Genomic DNA, 27,548 nt, shown 5'->3' on the forward strand with positions numbered 1-27,548 from the left:
TTATGATAAAAGTTTTATCTATGCTTGAAATATTTGATAAAAAGGAAATAGTCCGATCGGTAGAAAATAGTAGGTATGTAATTTACGTCAGTGATACATCATATTGCTAATGTATCTGTTTGGTAAACGTTTTCATCCTTGCTACTGGCAGTTGTGTCTTTATTATCCATATCTATATCAAGAATAGTACTTTAGTCTTTTCCGGTTATTAATATTTCATAATCATTATTTGCTATGAACCGTTTAAGAATGTAAAGAAATTCTAACTTCTCACTATTTGGACTATATATACCATACCAACTATCATTTGATTTCCTTTGCGATTATTGTCAAACATTTCAAATGGACCTCCATTCTTCTATCTTTTATTTACTTCTTATACATTTATATTTCATTCATTGTGAAAGAATCAAGAACAATAACTTGCTCTTTCCAGTGTAATTTTGAAATACAAGGTTAAAATAAATCTTGTAATAAAATTGAATAATTTCTGATAAGAGAGGTGAATTTTATTTCAGTATTGTAAAATTTCCTTGATAAGATTAAAATATAATCCGGGAAACATGCTGTGAGATATTTATTTCTTAGTAGATACTTTTTTGTTCTTTTATATTTTGTAATACAAATTCTAGATATTTTCAACAGACTTCTTCAGCAGGTCTACCGATATCATAACCTGCAAAATCATCTTCCTTTATCAGCTCACCTGAGCAATGCTCAGGTAAGTTTTTCTGATCGCTCGATGTCCGGTGTCCGTCGTCTGTCGTCTGTCAACATTTAGCTTGTGTATGCGATAGAGGCTGTATTTTTCAACTGATCTTCATGAAATTTCGTCAGAATAATCACTTTGATAAAATCTAAGCCGAGTTTGAAAATGGGTTATCTGGGGTCAAAAACTAGGTCACCAGGTCAATCAAAGAAAAACCTTGTGTATGCGATAGAGGCTGTATTTTTCAATTAATCTTCATGAATTTTGGTCAGAATAATTATCTTGATAAAATCTAGGCCGAGTTTGAAAATGGGTTATCCAGGGTCAAAAACTAGGCCACTAGGTCAAATCAAAGAAAAACCTTGTGTATGTAATAAAGACTGTATTTTTCAATTAACTTTCATGAATTTTAGTCAGAATATTTGTCTTGATAGAATCTAAGTCAAGTTTGAATGCGGGTCATCTGGGGTCAAAAAGAAGGTCACTAGGTCAAATCAAAGGAAAAGCTTGTATATGCAATAGAGGCTGTATTTTTCAATTGATCTTCCTGAAATTAAGTCAAAATGATAATCTTGATGAAATCTAGATCGAGTTTGAAAACGGATTATCTTGGGTCAAAAAGTAGGTCATTAGGTCAAATCTGAGGAAAACCTTGTGTATGCGATAGAGGCTGTAATTTTCAATTGATCTTCATGAAATTTGATCAGAATGATTGCCTTGATGAAATTTAGGTCAAGTTCGAATATGGGTTATCTGGGGTCAAAAACTAGGTCACTAGGTCAAATCAAAGAAAATATTTATTTATACTCAAGAATTTTGCTCCAATTTTAATGATAATTGGTCAGAAAATTTTTCCATGAAATCACTAGGTCAAACATGTTTACACTAATATGGTGTGTTATGGTGTGTTTCTCAGTTGAGCGACCTAGGGCCATCTTGGCCCTCTTGTATTGCTATGTCGTTGACTTAAATGAAACTTGAAAGTCTTATTCTAATACCAGCATAAATGGTATAATGATACCAACCTTTCTTGCAATAAATACTTCACGTTTACAGTAGATAGGGACTAGACGATACCCCATATTTCATCAAATGTTCCCCGCCATCTGTACATTACGTATGAAATTTCATGTACCTGGCTGATTGACTCGATTTCTGAAAATAAATTGTAATGAGATTAGCTTTCCTTGCCATTAATACTTTGTGTGTGCAGTTTCATGTACTTGACTTGAGCATAGCATATGTGATGGTATAAACTTTCATGATCATCAACACTTTACGCCTACATTTCAATATATACTCAAATCTTTGTAATCATGTCGGAAAAATCAGTGGCATTTTAGTGTTTTTTAGTGGTTAGGGCAAGATAAGCATTATTTTATCTTTTTGAAAGTCAATCGGATCTTGGGGATACAGTGAATTTATAGATACAGTGAGCATTAAGGGATATAATCTAGAAAAATCGACTTTCCCATTCGTAAGACCCACGAGAATACGTCAAGTTCATTTTTGAGAGAATTAAAACAAAAACTAATCACCGCCTCCACAATATTCTAGACCAATAACGGCAAAGCGCCTAGCAGTGCAAAAATGGGCATGTCTAGAGGCTCTTATTAATGGGGTGAGGTAACCTTCAACGGGAATGTCGACTAGCTCAAGGATTATTTTAAACATCATGGAAACAGTCCTACAGTCGAAATGACGAAGACAAAGTCGGCGCCTAATTTAGTGACTTTTCCATCTATTGGACACTCGATGTGCGTCTGAACTAAGACTTGACCCAGCGCGCAGTATTTCTTTGGACATATTCTAATTGTTTAATTTGAATTTTGGTGTGTTGCGACCAGACGTCAAATGTATATTCCAGTGGTGGCCGAACAAGGGTCTGGTAAGGTATGGACTTGCGGTGTTCAGTTTAATTCAACATTTTTTTCTTGTGAGTTTGATTTGGCTTAATGTTTGAGTTTGTGAAGATCAGTTTTCAGAAGCATATTCAAGTTGTGCCGAATAGAAGTCTGATTAGCATTGGACTTGCAGATTCAGGATATTTAAAATATCCCTGGATGAATCAAAGTTTTTTGTTTACCTTCTTATCGACCTATTGATGTACTCATTACATTACACGCCAATAGATATATGCACGCCAAGGTATCTAGCAGATGTGACCGATTCAAGAGTTGTACCACCAAAGGAGTATGTTGATATTTCAGGATGTTTCCCTTAAAGTACGTGGATAACTTGACATTAGAATGGGTTAGATTCTAAGAACTTATCCATCTCCCACTTTTCTAGGACATACAAGTCATTTTGAAGGGTCTTTGATTGATGAATAGGTGTATGGGTCAGAAAGATGACAGTGATATCTGCAAATAGCAAATACAAGAAATTTTGACTGGAAGTCTTGTGGGAGGTCATTTAAGTAGGTTAGAAAGAGGAAAAGACTGAGCAAAGACTCCTAAGGAACTCAAGAGGAAACCGGTAGTAAGTCGGAACTAGAGCCATCTAACACTACTGGCTAGACCATATTGTTTCCCTTCTTCTATGATCTAAGATAAAATTTAATATATTTTCAAATTTCGCCACTTACAAAATTAAATTCTTACAAAATAATTCTAGGTACGAAAAGGCTTAGCTACTTTCATCTCTGTCTCCGATTTTCCCCGTATGCCCGCCTACTTCTATGATAAAATTTAATAATTTTCAAATTATGCCACTTACAAAATTACATTCTTACAAAATAATTCTAAGTAAGAAAAGGCCGGAGACTTAGTTTCTTTCATCTCTTACTATCTCCGATCTTCCTATTTTGTTTATGATCTATGATAAAATTTCATATTCTTCAAATTTCGCCACTTAAAAAATTACATTCTTACAAAATAATTCAAAGTACGAAAAGGCCGGGGAACTAGCTCCTTGCACCTCTTATTATCTCCGATCATCCCCGTATGTTCCCCTACTTCTATGATGAAAGATAAAATTTCATATTTCTCAAATTTCACCACTTACAAAATTGCATTCTTACAAATTAATTCTAAGTACTGAAAGGCCGGGGACTAAGTTTCTTTCATCTCTTACTATCTTCCCCGTATGTCCGCCTACTTTTATGATCTATGATAAAATTTCATATTTTATTTTTCAAATTATGCAATTATTATTACAAAATTACATTCTTGCAAAATAATTCTAAGTACGAAAAAGCCTGGGACATAGCTCATTTCATCTCTTACTATCTCCGATCTTCCTATCTTGTTTTATGATCTATGATAAAATTTCATATTCTTCAAATTTTGCCCTTTACAAAATTACATGCTTACAAAATAATTCCAAGTACGAAAAGGCCGGGGACTTAGCTACTTTCATATCTTACTATGATCTATCTTTCCCGTATGTTCTCCTACTGATCTATAATAAAATTTCATGTTTTTTCAAATTTCGCCACTTACAAAATTACATTGTTACAAAATAATTATAAGTTCGAAAATTCCCGGGATGTAGCTCCTTTCATCTCTTACTCTATCCGATCTTCCCCGTATGTTCCCCGTCTTCTATGATCTAAGATAAAATTTCAAATTTTTCAAATTATGCCACTTACAAAATTATATTCTTACAAAATAATTCTAAGTTCGAAAAGGCCGGAGACTTGGCTACTTGAATCTCTTATTATCTCCGATCTTCCTTTCATGTTTTATGATCTATGATAAAATTTTATATTCTTCAAATTTCGCCACTTACAAAATTACATTCTTACAAAATAATTACAAGTACGAAAAGGCCGGGGTCTTAGTTACTTTCATCTCTTACTATCTTCAATCTTCCCCGTATGTCCCCCTACTACTGTGATCTAAGATAGCAACTTTCATCTCTTACTATGTCCTATCTTTCCCGTATGTTCCCCTACTTCTATGATCTAAGATAAAATTTCATGTTTTTCAAATATCGCCACTTACAAAATTACATTCTTACAAAATAATTATTAGTACGAAAAGGCCGGGGACTTAGCTCCTTTTATCTCTTACTATGTCCTATATTACCCGTATGTTTCCCTTCTTCTATGGTCTAAGATAAAATTTCATATTTTACAAATTTCGACACTTACAAAATTACATTCTTACAAAATAATTCTAAGTACGAAAAGGCCGGGACATAGCTACTTTCATCTCTATCTCCGATTTTCCACGTATGTCCGCCTACTTCTATGATCTATGATAAAATTTCATATTTTTCAAATTACGCCACTTACAAAATTACATTCTTACAAAATAATTCAAAGTACGAAAAGGCCGGGGACTTAGCTCCTTTCGTCTCTTACTATCTCCGATCGAGATGTTGAATGCATACATTCATTCCCTTTTTATTTCTAAATATTTGTATCCATCGCGATATTTTCATCACTGCTGATAAGTAAAACTTCACATATTTCAAAGATATTGGCTCTTAAGCTTTATTGCTTATCAACCCTGACTGTACAGGGGTTTGGGGTTTGAGTGCCGGCTGCTCAATCCGGGGTAGTCAGTCCGACTCCAATGGCTTACCACCACGCCTTCTCATATGGTATCTGTAATGGTTTTTATGACCATCAAGTGGTTCTTATGGAAGGTTCGAGTTTGCGTAGCTTGTAAGACAAAATTAAGAACAAGAGATATGTAAGTTGTAAATGCGTTTTATTTAAGCCGGTATCAAAAACATGAAATACAAAATATCAAAACACATTTACTTTGTTGACTAGAATTGTTAAAACATAGATCATATTAATTTTGTTTTATCTGGGAAATAAAATTCCGCCGAATACCAAGTATAACACATATCCAATTCGTCTTGTTAAAACTGAGCTTTTATTTAAGCCGGTATCAAAAACATGAAATACAATATATCAAGACATATTTACTTTGTTGACCAGAATTGTTAAAACATAGATCATATAAATTTTGTTTTATCTGGGAAATAAAATTCCGCCACAACATAAAGACCTCACTCAAACCAGGTCTTTATGGCCGCCCAGACAAGCGAACTCTAGAACCTTCAAGAAATGTATATAATCTAAAATGTATTTCTATATCTCAACTTATAACATTGTTTATGTAATGTAAACATTGTTTATGTAATGTAAACTACTACATAATATAGAGTAAAGTGGAAGCTTCACAGGTCGCCCATTCTCATCCATCAGAGGTTCGTCAAAATCCCGAGTGGAACCTCTGATTTATTTCCATCGTTTACTTGGTGAGCATGCGCACTCGTAATTACTATCGGGAGTGGTTTCAGCCAATCATTGTTCGCCATTATTTGGAACTCCGAATTGAAACTTCAAAAAATATGTAAACAAGATACTTGCTTACGATGGATAAAGGCTGTAGGCCCTATTCCATAATTGCGATAAATAAAGATTTATTCCTGTAATTCGACGTTAAGAGATTTACATCAAGAAATAATAGTATTCGTCGTAAATGGACATCGTATTCCCTCATAGTATGGAAAGGACGCGGTCACGCTTTTCACGGACGATTTTGATTGGTTCGCTACGATTTGTCGCGAAACGACGCTGATTGGCTGAAACGTTTTACCTGTAATGTAACCAAACCATAAATATCGGCGAAATGTGCCAGAGGTTCATCTGGGGAACCACGGTAGACTTCTGGTATGCGAGAATGCAGGTCGCCAAACACGACAAAAACGAAAATGTTGCAGGCTCGGTTTGATTGGGCCTGTTCATGGACGGTAGTGGAAATGCATGCTACCGTCCACGCCCTCTAGCCCCGGGTTGAGCAGAACTCAACATTTACACATGCTAAAAGTACAAAAATCAATTTAGAGACATCCGCAGATGTATTCAAACGGCGGTGAACATGGAACCTTCAATGATACACGTGTTGAGATGTGTAATTCCATGAAGAGCGGCGTTTGGTCCCCAGATAAAGTAAATGGTTTGCCCCAAACGAGAAAACAATGGGCAGAACTAAACAAACTGGAATTTAGAAAGGGGATCTGAGGTTATGGAGCCTGCGTATCACAGGAACTGTCAAAAGACAAAATTAAAAAGCAAGCACCATATCCAAGGGGTGATTATACAATACCCAAGTCTATGAAAGCGAGAGTATTGGAACCACCCATGCCGAAATGGTCATGTTGAGAAACTAAACAGTACCAATAACATGACATAAAAGTCATAAGCCTTTTCTATCCCTATTGCTGCCTTAAACAGTCAACTGAGTCAGGAAGAAGCTGTATGTAGGTAACACCTGTATGTTTTAAGACAAATTGCTGCCTAAGACAGTCAAATTGACAAAAACAGATAAAAATGACCAAAAACAATGTAAAATGACAATAGAAAGTGTCAGAGCTCACATGCATACTGCTAGTTCAAAATGCCGCTTAAGTCAGTCATAATGACTTCGCAAATGAAATCAAATTATTTAGGTCGAAACACTTCATCAATGTAGACTCAAGGCACAAATTGCTGCCTAAGAGAGTCAAAATGTCCAAAAAGATAAAAATGACATAGCCGATAATCGTTAAAATGACAATATCAGGAAGAGTCAAAAGTTCAGTTGTTATACTTCAAAGTCAAAATGCCGCTTAAGCCAGTCATAATGACTTCATATATCAATTATTTTGGCTCAGAACACTTCTTTAATGTAAACCTAAAACATAGAATATCAACAGCTGGTCAAAATGTCCTTTTTAAATACATGTAACTCAATTATCATTGCCGCCTGAATCAGTCAATGAAATGGTTTGGCCCTTCTACGATACTAATACAGTGTTAGGCGTTTTAACAGTACCAAAAAGTGTGTAGTGCATCCTACTCATAGGCATTAACGGCAAGTTTTGCCTGTTCCATTTCCAAAACTGTTGGAAAAAAGTTAATTATTAAACTGTATATACATATGTATAATAAACCCAGCAAAAAGGGACAGTCAAACATCACTTCGAACTGAACACCATTAGGCCGCAAATATGACTGAAAGGCATTTGAGTTCCATCTTCCCAATTTACGTATTTGAGAATCTGTGAAGTTGTATGAATGGGCTAGTGTCGCGTCCCCAATGCGAAAACTATGAGATGTGTATAATCTTGGGTCTAAGCCTATCTTCGTAATGCATTCCATTTAAAATGCGACTAAATTGTTTGGTTGTGACCGGTATTCCTGATTGGTTAAGAAAAAATGGCCTACCTTGTTTTGGACGCCTTCTCATGAAAGAGTGTACCGCAAGGACAGTCCATAACTGTTCGCTTATGTGGCTTTAATGTAATAGTGAAAGGTGATGAAGAGTGTTTGAAATGACTAAGGGAAACATAAATTAACAGGTTTGCCCTTTTTCGTCTTAACTGAGATGTCTGTGACCGAGATAGTGTGGTTCGCCATACTTGACGTGGTTATTTCACCAACCCGTAGAAGTGCAAAAATGTAAGTGTGAACATAGCTTTAACTAGTGAAGTGTTGTAGGCAGTGTTGAATAAGTTAAGTAGTACAGAAACCAATTTACTCAAAATTCCTATTGTAACTGGCAGCCTTTTGTCCGAACTTGCTGAAAAATGTTTACATCCCAAAAGGACACGTTTCACTAAGAAACTGTAAGAATGACCTGTAGTGTTTGCACCTTGTAATTTATTTATATAATTAAGGGCTGATACTCTAGAGCATATGCTAGTGTAGTTCATGCATGTGGAATGGCAATAAGCTATTTAACTTGTAAATTTATTGTTTGAAATAATTGCCTTTGGTTGGGTACCGTAATAACTAATGTGGAAAGAACGGAAGTGTTTAAAAGCCGCTCGATAAGAATGTCTTGTACTTTTAGCCAAGCATCAATCTAATAAAGAGCAGACAACTCGTTTCAATGGTGTTTGAGTAAGGCCTCTGGAAAACTCGTGGCTATCCTGTCTGCGTAAGGGGCGTTCTTCAGGAATTCTTCAATTTGTAAACGAGAAAGCATATCTGCTAAAGTGTTCTGCTTGCCTGGCACATGCTCTGAGCGTTTGAGGATATTGTGTTTCATACGAGCAAGAACCATACGCCTTACTAGGTACATGATTTGAGAATCCATGTTTGTTTTTGATGTGTACTACAGCATTATTGTCAGAATGTAAAACAATGTATTTGTTTGCCAGTTGAGAGCCCCATAATTCCAGAGCCAACGTTATGGGACAAAAATTCCTTGTATGTGATATGTGAATCAGCCAAAGTTACAGGCCAAGTCCCGTAAAACTACTGAGTGTTTAAAATAGATCTATACCCAATTGAACCTGAGGCATCTGTAAACAGATGAAAAGCCTGGTAAGTTAACCATTTTTGATCCGGTAAAATGTGTTTCCCATTGAAATGTTCGATAAAATAGTACCATGCTTCTAAATCACTTCTCCCTTCTTTACTTATAGTTATCCTATAGTGGGATTTGCACACACCTTTGGTGAGATCAATTAATCGTCTGTGGAAAGCCCTACCTGGTAGGACTACTTTGCAGCAAAAGTTTAAAAGACCTAAAAGGGATTGTAAGTCCCATTATTTAATTTTCCTACGTGATTTGTAAGACAACAGTAAATGGTGAAGTTTAACAAGTTTGTCTTTAGGTAGCCTATCTTCCATTTTGTTAAAATCAAGTTCCAGACCCACGAATGTGATCACAGTTGTTGCTGTGACAGTTTTCCCGTGTTTTATAGGAACTCCAATAGCTCTGCATAATTTGAGAAATACCCTAAATCAGTTTCTGTGCTTGTTGATTGATATTCAGGAACATTTTCGCTATTTTGTGAAAAGACGAGCTGAATGGGTCCCCATTCCGTTTATATCCTGACGTTTAGTAAGGACTATTAAATTGAGAAATGCAAAATAATGGGCATTGTTCTTGCAGAGAGTCATTGCAGGCTGTTCAAAAACTGCAAATTTGATGATTTTGGCATGCTATTTTTCATTGATGGTGTAAACCTTTCGTTTTGATAACTTTCTTTATTCTTGTATGAGAATCCTGATCTTGCCGTTAAATAAAAGCACGAAACATGCACGCAATTTATGAAATGGCCACCCCGATTCTGCTCATAAGGGAAGTGCAATATTGCGACTCACTACATGTAAGACCGTCCGTCCCAAAATTTTCGCATCTAATTGTACCCTGCTACCTTAAGCGAAATCTGCCAAAATTAAATTTTGAAAGAACTCTTAAATTTGTGCGGTTTCACATAGTTTAGAACCTCTTCTTGATATTTTAAACTTTCTGAGGACTTAAAACGCTACCTGACGGCACAGCAGCTCAAAAATGTTACTGTGAGGACACATAAAAGCATAAAAATCAATATACACGCATACGATTTTTTAGATTCTAGCTCCAGTAACAAGGTTCTGGTACAATAAAAAATCATTTTTATCGTTATTAACCCGCAGAGCGCATATTTGGTATTTGGCCCATGAGCTATGCATTTCGTCAATCAGGGGGATGTTCGGACGGTAGGGACCCCATGAAATATCAAAATAGGGGGTGGGGACATTTTATTTTCGCAAAATGGTGCAGAATTGCCCTTATATCATTCCTAATGACAAAATACGTTAAATCATGTCAGAAAATGGTAAAAACAGATGTACTGTACGTTCTTCGTCTCGTAGCGACAATTTGTAAATTTTGGCTAAATTTGCGCATTAGGGGTGGGCAAGTTTAGACTCTCTCATACAGACTTCTTTTCATGCTATTGAAAACATTTTTATTTGGTTTAATTTGCGAAAGACATATAAAAGTTCAGAACTAGTAAAACCCTCTTTTGTTCATTAACTGAAAAAATCTTAAGGTAGCAGGGTACACTTCGAATTTTGGTCCCCGTCAATATTTGTCATAAATAGAACTTCGTGATTTTGGATGTCTGTATATTAAGGTCAGAGATAATGATTATTAACTCTTTAGAAAATTTATACAGCCGATGCATGTAAAATTCTGATGTCAGTTGGAAAACTAACTGCTGGTAGCTTTGTATGATCAATGAGACACCTTTTCGTGGAAAAATTCAAATCACGGAAGGGTTCTGTGCTTGTTGATTGATACTCAGGAACATTTTCGCTATATTGTGAAAAAACGAGCTGAATGGGTCCCCATTCCGTTTATATCCTGATGTTCAGTAAGGACTATTACATTGAGAAATGCAATAAAATTGGGCATTGTTCTTGCAGCGGGATCATTGCCGGCTGGTTAAAAAGTGCAAAATTGATAATTTCGGCATGCTATTTTTCCTGGATGGTGTAAACCTTTCGTTTTGATAACTTTCTTTATTCTTGTATGAGAATCCAGATCTTGCCATTAATTAAAAGCACAAAACATGCACGCAATTTATAAAATGGCCACCCCGATTCTGCTCATAAGGGAAGTGCAATATTGCGCCTCGCTACATGTAAGACCGTCCGTGTCCAAAATTTTCGCATCTTAGTGTACCCTGCTACCTTAAGCGAAATCTGCCAAAATTAAATTTTGAAAGAACTCTTAGATTTGTGCGGTTTCACATAGTTTAGAACCTCTTCTTGATATTTTAAACTTTCTGAGGACTTAAAACGCTACCTGACGGCACAGCAGCTCAAAAATGTTACTGTGAGGACACATAAAAGCATAAAAATCAATATACACGCATACGATGTTTTTAGATTCTAGCTCCAGTAACAAGGTTCTGGTACAGTAAAAACATCATTTTTATCTTTATTAACCCGCACAGCGCATATCTGGCCCACGAGCTATGCATTTCGTCAATCAGGGGTATGTTCGGACGGTAGGGACCCCATGAAATAGGAAAATAGGGGGTGGGGACATTTTATTTTCGCAAAATGGTGCAGAATTGCCCTTATATCATTCCTAATGACAAAATACGTTAAATCATGTCAGAAAATGGTAAAAACAGATGTACTGTACGTTCTTTGTCTCGTAGCGACAATTTGTAAATTTTGGCTAAATTTGCGCATTAGGGGTGGGCAAGTTTAGACTCTCTCATACAGACTTCTTTTCATGCTATTGAAAACATTTTTATTTGGTTTAATTTGCAAAAGACATATAAAAGTTCAGAACTAGTAAAACCCTCCTTTGTTCATTAACTAAAAAATCTTAAGGTAGCTGGGTACACTTCGAATTTTGGCCTCTGCCAATATTTGTAATAAATAGAACTTCGTGATTTTGGATGTCTGTAAATAAAGGTGAGAGATAATGATTATTAATTCTTTAGAAAATTTATACAGCCGATGCATGTAAAATTCTGATGTCAGTTGGAAAACTAATTGCTGGTAGCTTTGTATGATCAATGAGACACAATTTCGCGGAAAAATTCAAAAACGGAAGGGTTCTGTGCTTGTTGATTGATACTCAGGAACATTTTCGCTATTTTGTGAAAAAACGAGCTGAATGGGCCCACATTCCGTTTATATCCTGACGTTCAGTAAGGACTATTAAATTGAGAAATGCAATAACATTGAGCATTGTTCTTGCAGCGGGATCATTGCAGGCTGTTCAAAAAGTGAAAAATTGATGGTTTTGGCATGCTATTTTTCATGGATGGTGTAAACCTTTCGTTTTGATAACTTTCTTTATTTTTATATGAGAATCCTGATCTTGCCATTAATTAAAAGCACAAAACATGCACGCAATTTATAAAATGGCCATCCTGATTCAGCTCATAAGGGAAGTGCAATATTGCGACTCGCTACATGTAAGACCGTCCGTGTCCAAAATTTTGGCATCTAAGTGTACCCTGCTACCTAAACCCCCACAGGGCAAGTTTTGCAGATCGAAACCGAAAGTAGGCGTTTATTGTGCGGACAAGAGCAAATATGTGCCTTTTAGGGTTGCATCCCACAACTGACTGGCATTTCGCTATTGAAACTCCCATTTTCTTTTCATTTTCGTCGTTAATTTATGATAAAACTTTCATGAAAAATAGGTGTAGAAAAAAGTTATGTTCTATAAAGATACGCAAAGACGACCTGAATTTTTCGTTTTTTATATGACACAAAATTACTGATTCTTTTTTATAATTTATTGTCAAACTATGGGCCTTTCATTAGAAGATGTATAACATAATTTGTTGAAATGTTTCTGTTACAAGAAATCCTTTACATACATTGTTTGAAAATGTGAAAAATATTTGACGTCGTAGATTTACGTTCTTATTTTTGAGGATGCTAGCGCATGGGTATACAAAGAAAAAAGTTTAAGATGGGAAGAAAGTTACGGTGTAAGAGTAACTTTTAACAAGGATACGACGTTTTACAGCCTTTCAACGGCATGCAATGCACCGCAATAAATTCCCTGATCACCTGTAGTCTCCTCATAAAATGGTGTTGATAAACAATAAACTTGCAAAAACTGTTGAATGGTAATTAACAATTGTTGAAAAGTGCTTTAATATGGCTGTCTTATATGTTCCGGAAACAATTTTCTCAAAATGTGCCATTATATAGCTTTTTTATTTCATATAATTATGGTTAAAACTTAAACTTAAGTGTATATAGACCTAACTAAACTAAAGGAACCAGCGTGGGAGCCATCTGGTCTAGTCGCGTAATGGCTGCCAGGTATTTGAACACTAATTTTTCACTTGGCATGGCAACAGAGGTCTAAATTGAGGCTAGTTTCTGTTTAAATTTCATTGTGGATGTATTTTTGACATTTTGATAGGTAAAATGGGAGAGCAGGTTGTATTTGGTGAAGTCAAGCTCAATTTTAGTATGAGTAGTACTTCCAGGTCACAGCAGTGTGATTTTGATGTCAGTTTACAGTAAGCAAATGTGACCAGAGAAATCTCTCTTAGAAGATAATGACCCCTACTTTTCTCTTCATTTTGTATCAGTTTTATCATAACTCTTTAAAATGAGGTAAGGATTTGTTCTCTGAAATGGGTCTAGCTATGTGTGATAGCTCTTTGAAAAAGGTCAGTTTTATATAGAATATATAGGGAAAACTATTTAGGCTATTGTGACCTATATGATAATGCGAACCTTTAAAATACGAGACAGTGGCTATATCTTGTTTTTAGAAAGAAATATATATACTTGCAAAGTGCATGTCTTATGAAATATAATCATTTTTAGGCTGAAACCGCGAAGCGGCTGAAACCTGTTATAACCGTTTTCTGGATACCGCAAGAATTAAATAATGGCATTTTTCACTGAAGCAGATTAATACGCCGTTCTATTTCCGCACTACTTTTATTGATTATTTACAAATACAACACAGTATTTACCCTAAGGGGTACCAAATGTTTAAAGACTCTATAGTTCTCACTCAGTTTTATTAACGTTTCGGCCATAAGGCCTTTATCAAAATGACAAATTCCGAGAATTACTCTACATCATGGCGTCTCATAATATAACAACATTTGAAATACAAAACCGGAACTGACGTTTAATAACGTTACGTCAGTTCCGGTTTTGTATTTCAAATGTTGTTATATTATGAGCCGCCATGCTGTAGAGTAATTCTCGGAATTTGTCATTTTGATAAAGGCCTTATAGCCGAAACGTTAATAAAACTGAGTGAGAACTATAGAGTCTATTTACAAATAGCCGACCGCTTACCTCTCTACATAATTTCTATGTAAAAGTACCTGATCAGGTTTAACGATCTTTTCAATGCATATGATGAAAGAAAATAAATATCTTTGAAAAGCTCAGATTAAAAGCTTTCTAATGGCGTATAACTTTAGAAAATCGAAAGAGAAACTATGATATACTGCAGGCCCGTAGCCAGAGTTAAAAGTATAAGGAGACACTCTCTGGGGGTGGTGGGGGCATGGGGGCATGCTACCTCAGGATTTTTTCCCGAGTGTGTCATGTCGTACGTTTTCATACCTTTAAAACATGTTTTTATTACATTTAAGATACCGATTTCAGAAAAAAATAAATGAGATTAAAAAGATCCGTGTACATTTTAGCTATACATAGATCTGCAGAAAAATAAGAATTTCGAAATAACAAACTTATTTGCGATTACCTAAAACGCTAAAGGCATAATTGCTTTATTCTTACATCTTCTATTGAGTAAATGTATGTGTATATGTACATTTTTATTTATAAATTTTTTAGCACGGCTGATATGAAACGAAATTTTTAAAGAATCAGCATAGTTATGAATAAACACCGAGTCCAGTCGTAACCTTGAAAAGCTGGATCAGTAACGCATAGTCTCGAATCAAATGGAGCGAATTTGGTGATTTTGGGCAAGAAAATTATATTTTTCTGTCATTTGAAAATCGTTGTCAAGGGCGGCATACAGCGAAAGATGTGCTTCGAGCATTATGAAATACTCGTTGCTATTCATTTTCCAGCAAATCTAAGCACTTTTTTTTCAATTACTTTGGAAAATCATGCGAAAATAGCAGGTAAACAATACAGCGACTCAAAAGAAGTATTATTTCAGTACATTCGTCGGCAAAAACACAAAATTACCACTTCCGCGATATCACTGACACATTTCTGTAACGTGTCTTATCATAAATGATTAATTACCACTATATTTGTTGGAAGACCAATATAAGGCGATTCTTGACCTTGCTGGTCAGTAACACAGGAGACACAAGATCAGCGACTGCAAAATTCAGTAACATACATGTAAGAGCTTCGGGGTTTTCTTCTGTGTTCGTTTTCATCAATTTACAAGGGAAACATAAGCTATGCCTTTATTCATTGTATTTATCTATCAAAGCAGAGTAGCGGTAACACAAAGAATAACACGATCAAAATGATGTTTAATGCTCTTCTCTGATAAAAGTCATATCACCAATTGTTGCTACTAAATTGAAGCATATGGAAATTGAAAAGATAAACAAACAGGAAGGCACCAATTTATCTAAGAACTTGAAATCATACAGTACTGATTCTTAAGGTATAAAATTATTCTGGTTGTAATGAAAAGCGTTCAACGCTGTGGAATTACCATTGGGTTCCGTGTTCCATGAAGATTTACATCAGCTCGCCAGAACAGTATAATTTATTACGTTTGTTACACGGAAGAATTTTGTCTTTGTGTCTTTTCATATATCTCTTCAGGTTTGAGTTTGTTTGGCATGTTTGATAGCATATGTAGCATGAAGCTAACATAACGAAAGGATAATGCAACGACTTACCCTATTTCCTTGCTTACATTTAGAACTCATGTACTTCCGGTGATTATAACGCTGCCACGTAGTTATCATTAACTCTTTTTCAATTCACCTCCTCAAAAAGAGGTGGAGCTAGTGTTTACAGGTCCTGAATTTTGAGAGAATGACTTGTAAAATAGGTGTATGATAATTTATATTTTTGGGAAAATTATTTCTGTTGAAGAATTGCTAATCCCGCAATTCTTCAGTTAAGATATACATATATTGTCGATTTTAGTACTGAAAAATGTTCGTAGCGTAAAGTCTGTGATTGTCGCCAAGGACCCAAAAGTGTATGCCTTAATTTTAGTCTGAATAGGGAAAATTTACATTCTAGTCTAAAGGAGGTAAAGTCACAAGGTTGAGAACCATCTAAGAATTGTCGCGTAACTGGGGACCAGTTCTTACTATAGGAATTCTTAAAGGTATATGTTTCTTGCATTTTGGCAGAAATGCATTAAATTAATAGATGTGCAAAGATGAGAAATAAAATTACATTGAAGAATGAAAAGTAGTTCCAAGTATCTGTTGTTCTTAATCCCCGTACCGTACCCGTATCGTACATCCATCTTCGGGAACACTCGGTAATGGCGGAAATGTACGGAAACCGCAGTCAATTTTTAGAAATATATTTCGCGGTTGTTATTATTAAATTTTAGGTACATATACAAAGAAGTATAAAATACAATTATTTTTATAGCTTTTTGACATATAATAATTTAAATAAATCATGAAATATAGTTATATTAAATAATCAAACGGCAGATTTCTTAATTTGGGGATTTTAACGTGTTCTGTATGATCATTTTTTTTTCTTTTTTTTTTTAATTTCATAGTGACTGTCGTAGGTATTGGTATTTATTAGAACTTTTAACATGCATATGAAATTTATGGTATAGAACGTACGACAGTAAGTTATATCTACTTGCGTAACCTGAAACATAATAAGTAATTTTTTAATCAAGTGATGAATGAGAGAAAAATACAATAATTTTTTACTTGGGATTTTGTTTTACTTGGACACTGCGATCCTTAAATAGATTTTATTCTAAAATTTCTCGTTTATTTTTAGGAAGGTCGAGGAAGGACACGAGAGGGTAGGGTATTGAAATGACATGTAACTCAAATTATTCAACATGTTGATAATTAACATTTAAAATTACTTGAGATAAACTGTTGCTTCAGATTTTTCTATTCTTTTTCTTCTTTTTCTTCTTCTTATTAGATCTATAACTATTTTATAAAACCTCGGTGACATAAACAGATTATTAAGATATTTGGAATTCATTAAGGGATTTAATAAAGATATATAATTTCATTATGTTTTGCATTTCATCTTCAAGCCGTAATGATAACATCAGCGTAATGTTTAACTAGTATATCTAATTCAGTTTGAAAATGATCCATTAAGTTTATATGCTGAAAGGAATGAAAGAGCCTTTCTCTAGTAATTTTTACTTATATCTCAAGAGCGTAACCAGGGGGTGGGAGTACGGACGCTAAGCGGAGATTATAAGGAAATCGTGCCATTTCTATGCAGTTGCCGTGCAGACTCCACAAGCTTTCCATGGAAATCGTCTGGACGGCCGTCTAGGTGATTAAGAATTCTGGGGTCAGTCTCCCACAATCTCCCGAAACATGGTTGGCTCGATTCTGAGATAAGCTTAGAAGTCCCTGTGTGATTCCCGCATCAACTCCTGCATCAGGATGTCGTGGTGTCCCAGGGTGACCCGTCTCAGCAGCAAGGGCTTCACACACACCTTCCTCTTCCTGCGCCTTTGTCGGGCCTGCTGCTCATTAAGGACGACCAGGCTTGTAATTATCTGCTCTCTTCTCCTGACCTGCCTCAACTGCAACCTTAGGTATGCCGCTCTGAGTCTTAGTGGTACTATCAGACCTAAGAGACAAATAATGAAAAGATGTTGGAGATGGCCAATATATATAACCATCTGAAAAATGTTTGCGGCAATGATGCGGCCGCTGTAAGGTTGCCACGCGATGATTGTTTAATATCAGTGCGTGTTCTTAAATAATAGTGTGTCTTTCTTGATATTACTTTTTAGCTCACCTGTCACGTAGTGACAGAGTGAGCTTTTGTGATCACCCTTCGTCCGTCGTCCGTCGTCCGTCCGTCCGTCCACAATTTCTTGTGAACAAGATAGAGACCACATTTTGTAAGCAATTTAGATCAAACTTGTACAAAACTTGTATTGGCATGATATCTCAGTTCCTTTCGAAAACTGGCCGGATCTCATCATGGGTTCTAGAGTTATTGCCCCTTAAAGGGCCAGAATTTGCTATTTTTTTACATCAACAATTTCTTGTCTGCACGATAGTGGTTTCATTTATGATTTTATTTTAACCAAACTTGCACACAACTTGTATCACCATAAGATCTTTGTTCTTTTCTTGAACCGGCCAGATCCAATTATGGGTTCCAGAGTTATGGCCCCTAAAGTGCCAAAATTAGCTATTTTGACCTTGTCTGCACAATAGCAGCTTCATTTATGATTTGATTTTTACCGAACTTGCACACAACTTGTATCGCCGTGAGATCTTGGTTCCTTTCTTGGACTAGCCAGATTCCTTCATGGGTTCCAGAGTTATGGCCCCTGAAAGGGCCAGAATTAGCTATTTTGACCTTGTCTGCACAATAGCAGCTTCATTTATGATTTGAATTTAACCAAACTTGCAGAACACTTGTGTCACCATAAGATCTTGGTTCCTTTCTTCAACTGGCCAGATTCCGTTATGGGTTCCAGAGTTATGGCCCCTGAAAGGGCCATAATTAGCTATTTTGACCTTGTCTGCACAATAGCAGCGTCATTTATGATTTGAATTTAATTAAACTTGCAGAAAACTTGTGTCACCATAAGATCTCAATTCCTTTCTTGAACCGACCAGATCCTATTATATGTTCCAGAGTTATGGCCCCTGAAAGGGCCAAAATTAGCTTTTTTGACATTGTCTGCACCATAGCAGCTTCATTTATGATTTGATTTTAATCAAACTTGCACAAAACTTGTGTCACCATAAGATCTCGGTTCCTTTCTTGAACTGACCAGATCCCATTACGGGTTCCAGAGTTATGGCCCCTGAAAGGGCCAAAATTAGCTTTTTTGACTTATTCTACACAATAGCAGCTTCATTTATGATTTGATTTTAACCAAACTTGCACACAACTTGTATCGAACCAAGATGTTGGTTCCTTTCTTGAAATGGTTAGATTCCTTTATGGTTTCCAAAGTTATGGCCCCTGATAGGGCCAGAATTAGCTATTTTAACCTTGTCTGCACAATAGCACCTTCATTTATGATTTGAATTTAATCAAACTTGCACAAAACTTTTGTCACCATAACGTCTTGGTTTCTCTTTTGAACCGGCCAGATCCCATTATGGGTTCCAGAGTTACGGCCCCTGAAAGGGCCAAAATTAGCTATTTTGACCTTTTCGGCATAATAGCAGCTTCATTTAATATTTGATTTTAACCAAACTTGCACACAACTTGTATCACCATAAGATCTTGATTCCTTTTTATGCGCCCGAAGGGGCATATTATGTTATCACCTCGGTGTCTGTCAGTCTGTATGTCTGTTGGTTAGCAATTTCCCTTCTGCTCTGTAACTGTTGAACCCTTGAAGGATTTCAAAGAAACCTGACACAAATGTTCACCTCATCGAAACAATGTGCAGAGCGCATTTGGATGGCTCACTTCAAGGTCAAGGTCACGCTTAGGGGTCAAAGGTCATATGACTTTGTTTTGTGTGTATATTGCTCTGCATTTGCGTCGATTGCAGTGCTTTTGTTTTTATTTGGCAGATCCTTCTTTTGTTGACCTACAATAATTTTTTTCAGTTACTTCCCTTTTATGTTACTATAAATAGCTTAGTAAGTAACTTTATTATTATTGGCTGTAGGGAAAAACCGAGACCACTTTTCTGTGATACAACGTGGATGGTGCCTCCAATTTTTAGGTGTTTTTTTTGACATATCTGTACCTTGTAAGAATTTTTTATTTCTTTTTGGTTAAATTTCGCCCTTTATTGTTCCTGTCCTTTGGACTTAGATATTTTTTCTGAGGACTTAGATTTATTTTTAATTTCTTCCCTTTGTTGTTCCTGTCCTTTGGGCTTCATCAGTCAAAATTTTGCTCGATGTAATCTTTCGGGCATGAAACTACTGGCCTGATTTGAAAATAATTTTATTTGAAGTAACTTTAAGAAAATTTCAATTATATTTTCTCATAGTTCTTTTGATTGATCTTGATTATGATTTTTTGACCTTCTTGTCCTTAAGTGCAATGATAACAGGTGAGCGATATAGGGCCATTTTGGCCCTCTTGTTTATTATTATCATTACCTTGACTTATTGAACTGAACTTAAAAGTCGTTATATAGGCCTACTATTCATTGAAAAAGTGATAAAATGTGTCTCATATCTACCCATTAGTAAGCTTTCCAATACACGCCAAATCACACGAAATGACCTCTTGATTTAAAACATTTTCTGGGGGAGGACCCCATACCCCCATCTGTGGAAGGAGAAACTCCTCTCACACCTACCCCATTCGTCGTTTCAAGTAAACAAAAAATGAGAATTGTCAAAATCTTGAAATTTTATCCACAATGACTTTTTTGCTGGACTTTAAAGGCAGCGCATTTAAAATCTGGAAGTAGAAACAGCATGCTTCTTAAATTTAATATCATTTGTACGATATAAGAAACACGTTGAAAGGCGGTGACAGCAGTTCAGTTAAAATTGTAATTGTATAGCTATAGCTGGATGAAAAATGGATGCCATACTTGTTTTCCCGCAAAATTTCATCCTTTTTACCGTGCATGTAGATTGAAATGAGACATAATTAATCAATTATATTTCTATACATTGTAGAAAATTAAATTACGAAAAGTGATCATGTTCATTTTTATACTTGTTACCATATGTATAGTTTGAAATCTATTTTTAAGGTATTGGACCCCTAATAGTAATGTTTAAAAAATGGCATTTGCTTGGTATGCTAGTATTCTTAAAGTTGACCATGTTTCGCACTGTGTTGCAAATTTTAGACAACTTTTACCGTGCCGTTTTTTGTAAATTTTGTATAATTTATGATATTTCCTCAAGCTCAAATAGAAACAAATTTCAATGTGATGGCCACTATCTAAAACATTTGCAGAAAATTCATTACAGCATTAATTATGATAAAAGAAATTTCAAATTATTGTTAAACAATTATAAAACACAAAATAAAACTGTTAATATCATTTTTCTAGCCTGCCTCAAGTAAACAGATTTAATGAGACAGAATTCTAACTCCAAAATTGAAAAATTAAGGTCGAATCCTGTGGATCTGTTTTGAATTCTGCTCACTTCATTTAAAAATAACCTTGGGGCAGAAGTAAAACCTTACTGCATTTCTTCCACAATATGTAATCTAAAGAATGAAGACAAAATACAATGTAGAGAACTTTTACCGCACGTAACTCAGTATTTTAAAGATGTCTAACTTTAACCCTCCTGATCCAGAGGTAAATTCCCTTTGAACAGCAAGAAATCGCTTATAAAATGAAAAATTTTCACTTTTGTACAATACATCCCCAACATGGGGCGTTACTTCGATTTCTTTTCATCCTTTTTACCTATCGTCGGTCCTGAAATATGGTCAAATATCAAACAAAATTTTTAAAATATAAGTGTATCATAGATGCGGGAAGACTAAGCAATGATGTTGATTGTGTTATGGATTTCCAGCCTTAAAACGAATTTGGTCGTTTGTAAATTCAAAATAATTACTTTTCAGCTGATCGACATATAAATCTCACTTCTATGAAAGTTCTCTATTAATTACATTTCACCATATTAACTGTACGGAATCCTGTTAGTGCCATGTGGAATGTCGTCCGTCGCCCCTCAAAGGCGACGCACGACATTGCGATACGACATCGCGACAATGCGATACGACGCGCGACAATGCGATACGACACACGACAATGTGATACGACGCGCGACAATGCGATATGACATTTGTCAAAATGTCGCGATATCGCTTCGCAATGTCGTGCGTCGAGTTGGCAATTTTGGCACGATATGTCGCGATCTCGCGTCGCATTGTCGTCCGTCGTATCGCATTGTCGCGTTGTCGTATCGCAATGTCGCGATGTCGTATCGCATTGTCGCGCGTCATGTCCTGCATTTAAGCGACATGCGATGCGCGACAATGCGATACGACGCGCGACAATGCGATACGACACACGACATTCTCAAACGACATTGTCGCGATGTCGTGTCGCATTGTCGTGTGTCGCCTATGCGCCAATAGCACGACGCGCGACATCGCGATACGACACACGACAATGCGATACGACATCGCGACAATGCGATACGACGCGCGACAATGCGATACGACAAACGACATTCTCAAACGACATTGTCGCGATGTCGTATCGCATTGTCGTGCGTCGACCGGTGTTCACTTGAATAAATACCGGCTAATCTTGGTCGCAATTTTTCGAACAATTCATCAATTTCATTTTATTATCAAAAGCGTTAAAAGTAAGGTATCAAAGTGAAATTTCTTTTAATAAGTAGTATTGCCTAATCGAATATTAAAAACAATGTTCTTCCCCGACGGGCACGCCGTCGGGAACATTTGCTGAACTTTGTCATTTTTGGCTTAAAATATTAGCAGTAAAATAAGGAAAAAGTGCTTATAAAATATTCATTTTGGGTAAATAACTGCAAATAAAAACTTGTTTTGAAGGAAAATGACAAAATCTGAATATTTGTGACAAAAAAAGACAGCATCTGTTTGTCCGTCTGTACGTAATTAAAGATAAAAACTGTATTCCCGTACTTTTCCGTACGGAAAATGTCCGTGTTTTTCATTAACTTCAAATAATTGTAGAATGTTTCAAACACAAGATATTTTAATGAAATAACTTTTATAAATTGAATTCAAACATTGTCTAAACGGATATGTAACTTGTATAACTTTATCGCCGACGGTTTCGTCGGAGGACCGTCTCAAAATTTATCAGTTTTCGTGAAAATATGCATGCTATATACATATTAAATAGAGGGGTGGTCCTTGTCTGAGGAGCCATATCTTCATAACCTGATGTCCGATTTTAATAAATGATACCTTGTTGCAAACGGCAAGCCAGTACCAAGAGGAAAGAGGCCACGTCAGGTTCGAATCCGGTCCGCTAAGGGTCAAGGTCATAGGTCAAATTCCGGTAATATTCTCAAAATATGAACTTGTCAGAGCAGTCAAGACGGTCCTGAAAACCCAAGCACTACCTTCACTGAGTCCAATGACACCATTGGAGCAATTCTCACGGCTCCCCGGGTCGGGTCAGCTTAGTCTTGGCCGACACCCTATCGCATATAACAAGTTTGATCATTTTCTGATACCTGTCCTATTTTTTTAATTATTATTATTGTAATTTATACTGCATATGGGAAAATTACACCCATCGTGAAAATCACCACAAAAGCCAATAATACGTTTGGCCAGGTAAATCGGCTGTCGAGACTGTTCGCTAGTTTTCGGCCTACTCCGTATTTCAGGTCGATGTCTAACCCTTCTTCGCCAATGTACCGTTACATTAATACTTTTGATCATATGGACTTAGGGATATTGTTAAGTCTAATTTACAGTGATTGCAAAGATAGATTAGAAAATAGAAGCCTAATATTATGGCCAGTTTTTCAACTATTAAGTAAAGACTTAAGCTCCGACTTAAGTTGTCCGGACTACGTCTTGTCACTGCACAACTTTTTGTTAGAGAAAACTCTTATCTGTAATAAAATAAGATATCCTCGGAGAATCATCCAGCAGAATATAGATCGACTGTGTGATAATCGCCTGTTCATTTTGCGTCTTTTGAGTTCTTTATTTGTTGTCACATTCTCATTATGGCTTGCATGCCTCTTACTTAATGCTGGAGATGTTCACAAAAATCCAGGTCCAGAATCAACTAGAGCTACTTCTTCTATATCTTCTCAGACAACCACATCACAGTATGCAGAAACGATCTCAAACCATCTTTCCTTTGTTCATCTAAACGTTCAGAGTATACAACACAAACTCGATATTTTGTACGCAGAACTTTCAGAATTTGATATTTTGGCCTTTTCTGAAACATGGTTAAATCGCTCAATTACTTCTGAAGACTTAGTGTTGCATTCATATCACAAACCCGAACGAAAAGATCGCTTTGGGGATTCTCACGGAGGAGTTATTCTGTATGTTAGAGATAATATACATTACTTGCGCAGATCAGACCTTGAGATTAATCGTCTTGAATGTCTATGGGTGGAAATAGTTCTTCATAACAACAAACATATTCTATTTGGAGTCTTCTATCGACCTCCTAGTTCTGACAACATATACAATAACCTAAATGAGGACTCTATTGGTCTTGCAATTGACACAAACATCTCGGACATAATTATCACTGGAGATTTCAACTACAATGCTCTATGTCCAACTCCACATAGAAACATTCTTTCCATCACACAACAATTTAATCTAGAACAGCTTATCGGAGAACCAACTCATTTCACAGAACATTCAACATCCACACTAGATCTCATTTTCGTCTCAAATAGAAATAACATTCTTCTTTCTGGTGTTGGAGAACACTTCCTTGAACAAGATCAACGTTACCACATTCCTATTTTTGGGCTTCTCAAATTTAGTAAATTGAAACAAAAATGCTTTGACAGACTGGTATGGGAATACGACAGAGGAGATTATGACAGCCTTAGGGCTGAAATTGACAATTTCAACTGGAATAGTTGTATTGATCCAGATATCAATATATATGCTTCCAATATAACCAGTCAAATTATAGAAATTTCAAAACATAATGTTCCCAATAAAAATGTCACAATTAGACCCTCAGACGTCCCTTGGATGAATAGTAATATAAGGAAGAACATACGGAAGCGTAAACGTATTTACAGAAAGGCTAAGAGAACAAACTCTCCCCAACAATGGCAAAAATTCCGACAAGTACGAAATGAAACTGTCTTGCTCATTCGTGAAGCCAAATCACAATACTTCATCAAACTTTCAGACAAACTTAAAAACGGATCATTCTCTTCCAAAGACTGGTGGACTACTTTAAAATCCTTCATCTCTAAAACGAATAACAATGTTATTCCTCCACTATATAATTCTAATACTCGTCAAACAACATCTTCTGATTTTGAAAAGGCTAACCTTTTGAATGATTACTTCCAAGAGCAGACTTACATTGATGAAGAAAATATAGAGATACCCAATCTTGGCCAAACGAATGCTACCACTCTTTTAAATGAAATTCATCTATCTCCAGCAGAGACTGAAGATGTCTTAAAGTCTCTACCAGTTCACAAGGCCGCGGGTCCTGATGGCATAAGCAACAGAATTCTACTTGAGGCTTCTCATGAACTATCTTTTCCTCTTTGTGACCTTTTCAATGCTTCACTTCAACATTCTACTGTGCCAGCCACATGGAAGGAAGCCAATGTTAGTGCAATCTTCAAGAAAGATGATGCCACTCTTCCGAAAAACTATCGTCCAATATCTCTCTTAAACACTATTGAAAAGGTTCTTGAACGCCTCATTTTCAAGTATGTTTTTAACCATCTTCACGATTCCCGCTTTTTAACTCCTGTACAGTCTGGTTTCATTCCGGGTGACTCTACGGTAAATCAACTTGTCTTCATATACGATACTCTCTGTAAAGCGCTCGACAACGGTCTAGAAGTTCGTGCGGTCTTTTTCGACATAAGCAAGGCCTTTGACAAAGTCTGGCACAAAGGTTTACTACGTAAACTAGAATATGCAGGAATCACAGGTTCTCTTCACATGTGGTTTCAAGATTATCTCTCACACAGACGTCAACGTGTTGTACTGCCAGGAGTCAAATCTAACTGGGCATTTCTCAAAGCTGGAGTTCCACAGGGCTCGATTCTCGGGCCTCTTCTTTTTCTTATCTTTATCAATGATATCGTGGATGAAATCAGATCATGCATCAACTTGTTTGCCGATGATACAAGTCTATATATAATAGTTCAGCAACCGGATATTGCGGCAAATCTTCTCCAATCTGATATCCAAACAATATCATCCTGGGCAGAAAAATGGCTTGTTACATTCAATCCCTTCAAATCAGAAGCCCTTTTAATTTCAAGAAAACGAAACTTTCATCAACATCCTCCTCTTCGAATGTTTAACCAGATTATTCCCGAGGTACTTGAACATAAACATCTTGGTGTTTTCCTGTCAAACGATTGTTGCTGGCATTCTCACATCAACTACATTGTAGAAAAGGCATGGAAAAGGGTATATATAATGCGGAAATTGAAATTTTCTCTTGACCGTCGCTGCCTTGAAACCATATATATTTCGTTTATAAGGCCAATACTCGAATATGCAGACGTAGTGTGGGGCAATTGTACTAAGTATGAATTGGATCAACTTGACAAAATTCAAAATGAATGTGCTCGCATTGTCTCTGGAGCTACAAAACTTGTTTCCTTGGAAAACCTAAAAAGAGAAGTACCCTGGGAGTCACTTTCCGATAGACGTTACAAACATCGACTTATCATGTTTTTCAAAATGAAATCTAATCTGACACCAGCATATCTATCCTCTCTAGTTCCTGATTCTGGTGATAACCGCTACAACCTAAGAAACTCTGTAAATATACATGGTGTACCCGCTAGAACAACATTATATTTCAATTCTTTTTTGCCTTCTGTTGTACGTGATTGGAACCTACTGAGACCAGATATCCGTAATTCTGAAACACTTTCATCATTTAAAAGTAACTTAAATAAAAACAAGCAGCGCACTCCGGCCTATTATTACACCGGAAACAGGAAACTCCAGGTGCTCCATACACGACTACGAACAAAATGCAGTGCACTGAATCAACATCTTTACCTAAAAAATGTTTCTCCCACACCATTGTGCCAGTGTGGACAGATTGAAACTAATTTCCACTTCTTTTTTGAGTGCAGAATTTTTAATCGTTGTCGATACGATCTTCTTGATAATCTGAGGAATTTTGTAATTGACTTGGATACTGTTCTATTTGGAAACCAGGACCTTTCTGATCAGGATAACATGACTATATTCACTCATGTACAGACATATATATCCGAAAGTAAAAGATTCTCTTAGCAACCCTGAGACATGCCAATACCTTGCCTCTTTCTCGTTTCTCTTCTACGTTTGACTTATTCTATCATTCAAAATTCACTTCCACTTTTATGTAAATATTTCTCTTCACTATGCATTGTCCTCCCCCCTTTTTTTTCTTTTCGTCAATAATGATTCATATTTTTTTTCTTACACATTTTAAGACTATATTCCTAGCCCCGTTACAGATTTTAGTTCGATACGCTCATACAGTTATATTTTGTCCGCTAAGGAGAAGAATTCTATAAGACTTGTCTTTCATTCTTATCCTTTCCTGTTTTGCTTTCATCACAGTATGACATTTGTATCAATATATGCACTTCATTTTGGGAATAAATATGTTTAAACTAAGCTCCGACTTAAGCAGTGTCGGATATATTTACAACGCTTAAGTCAGCCCGTGAATAACGGGGCTCGACAAAAGTAAACCTTCGATTGGATTTTTCTAATTTGAGTTGTGTCAGCAATGGCTTTTGTTTCTATTGTTATTTTAAACCTGGGGCATAGGTGGTTTAAGAAAAGATGGAGGCGGAATATTTAGACATGGAT

At 36.1% G+C, this 27,548-nt stretch overlaps 1 protein-coding gene across 1 annotated transcript in view; it reads left to right on the forward strand.

The window, feature by feature from the left end:
• LOC123527553 (uncharacterized) overlaps positions 1-27,548 on the forward strand; it is a 78,820-nt gene that overhangs the window by 24,088 nt on the left and 27,184 nt on the right. The window lies entirely within an intron of this gene.

The sequence above is a fragment of the Mercenaria mercenaria genome, chromosome 14, assembly GCF_021730395.1.
Source record: "Mercenaria mercenaria strain notata chromosome 14, MADL_Memer_1, whole genome shotgun sequence".
In the NCBI taxonomy this organism is placed as follows: domain Eukaryota; kingdom Metazoa; phylum Mollusca; class Bivalvia; order Venerida; family Veneridae; genus Mercenaria; species Mercenaria mercenaria.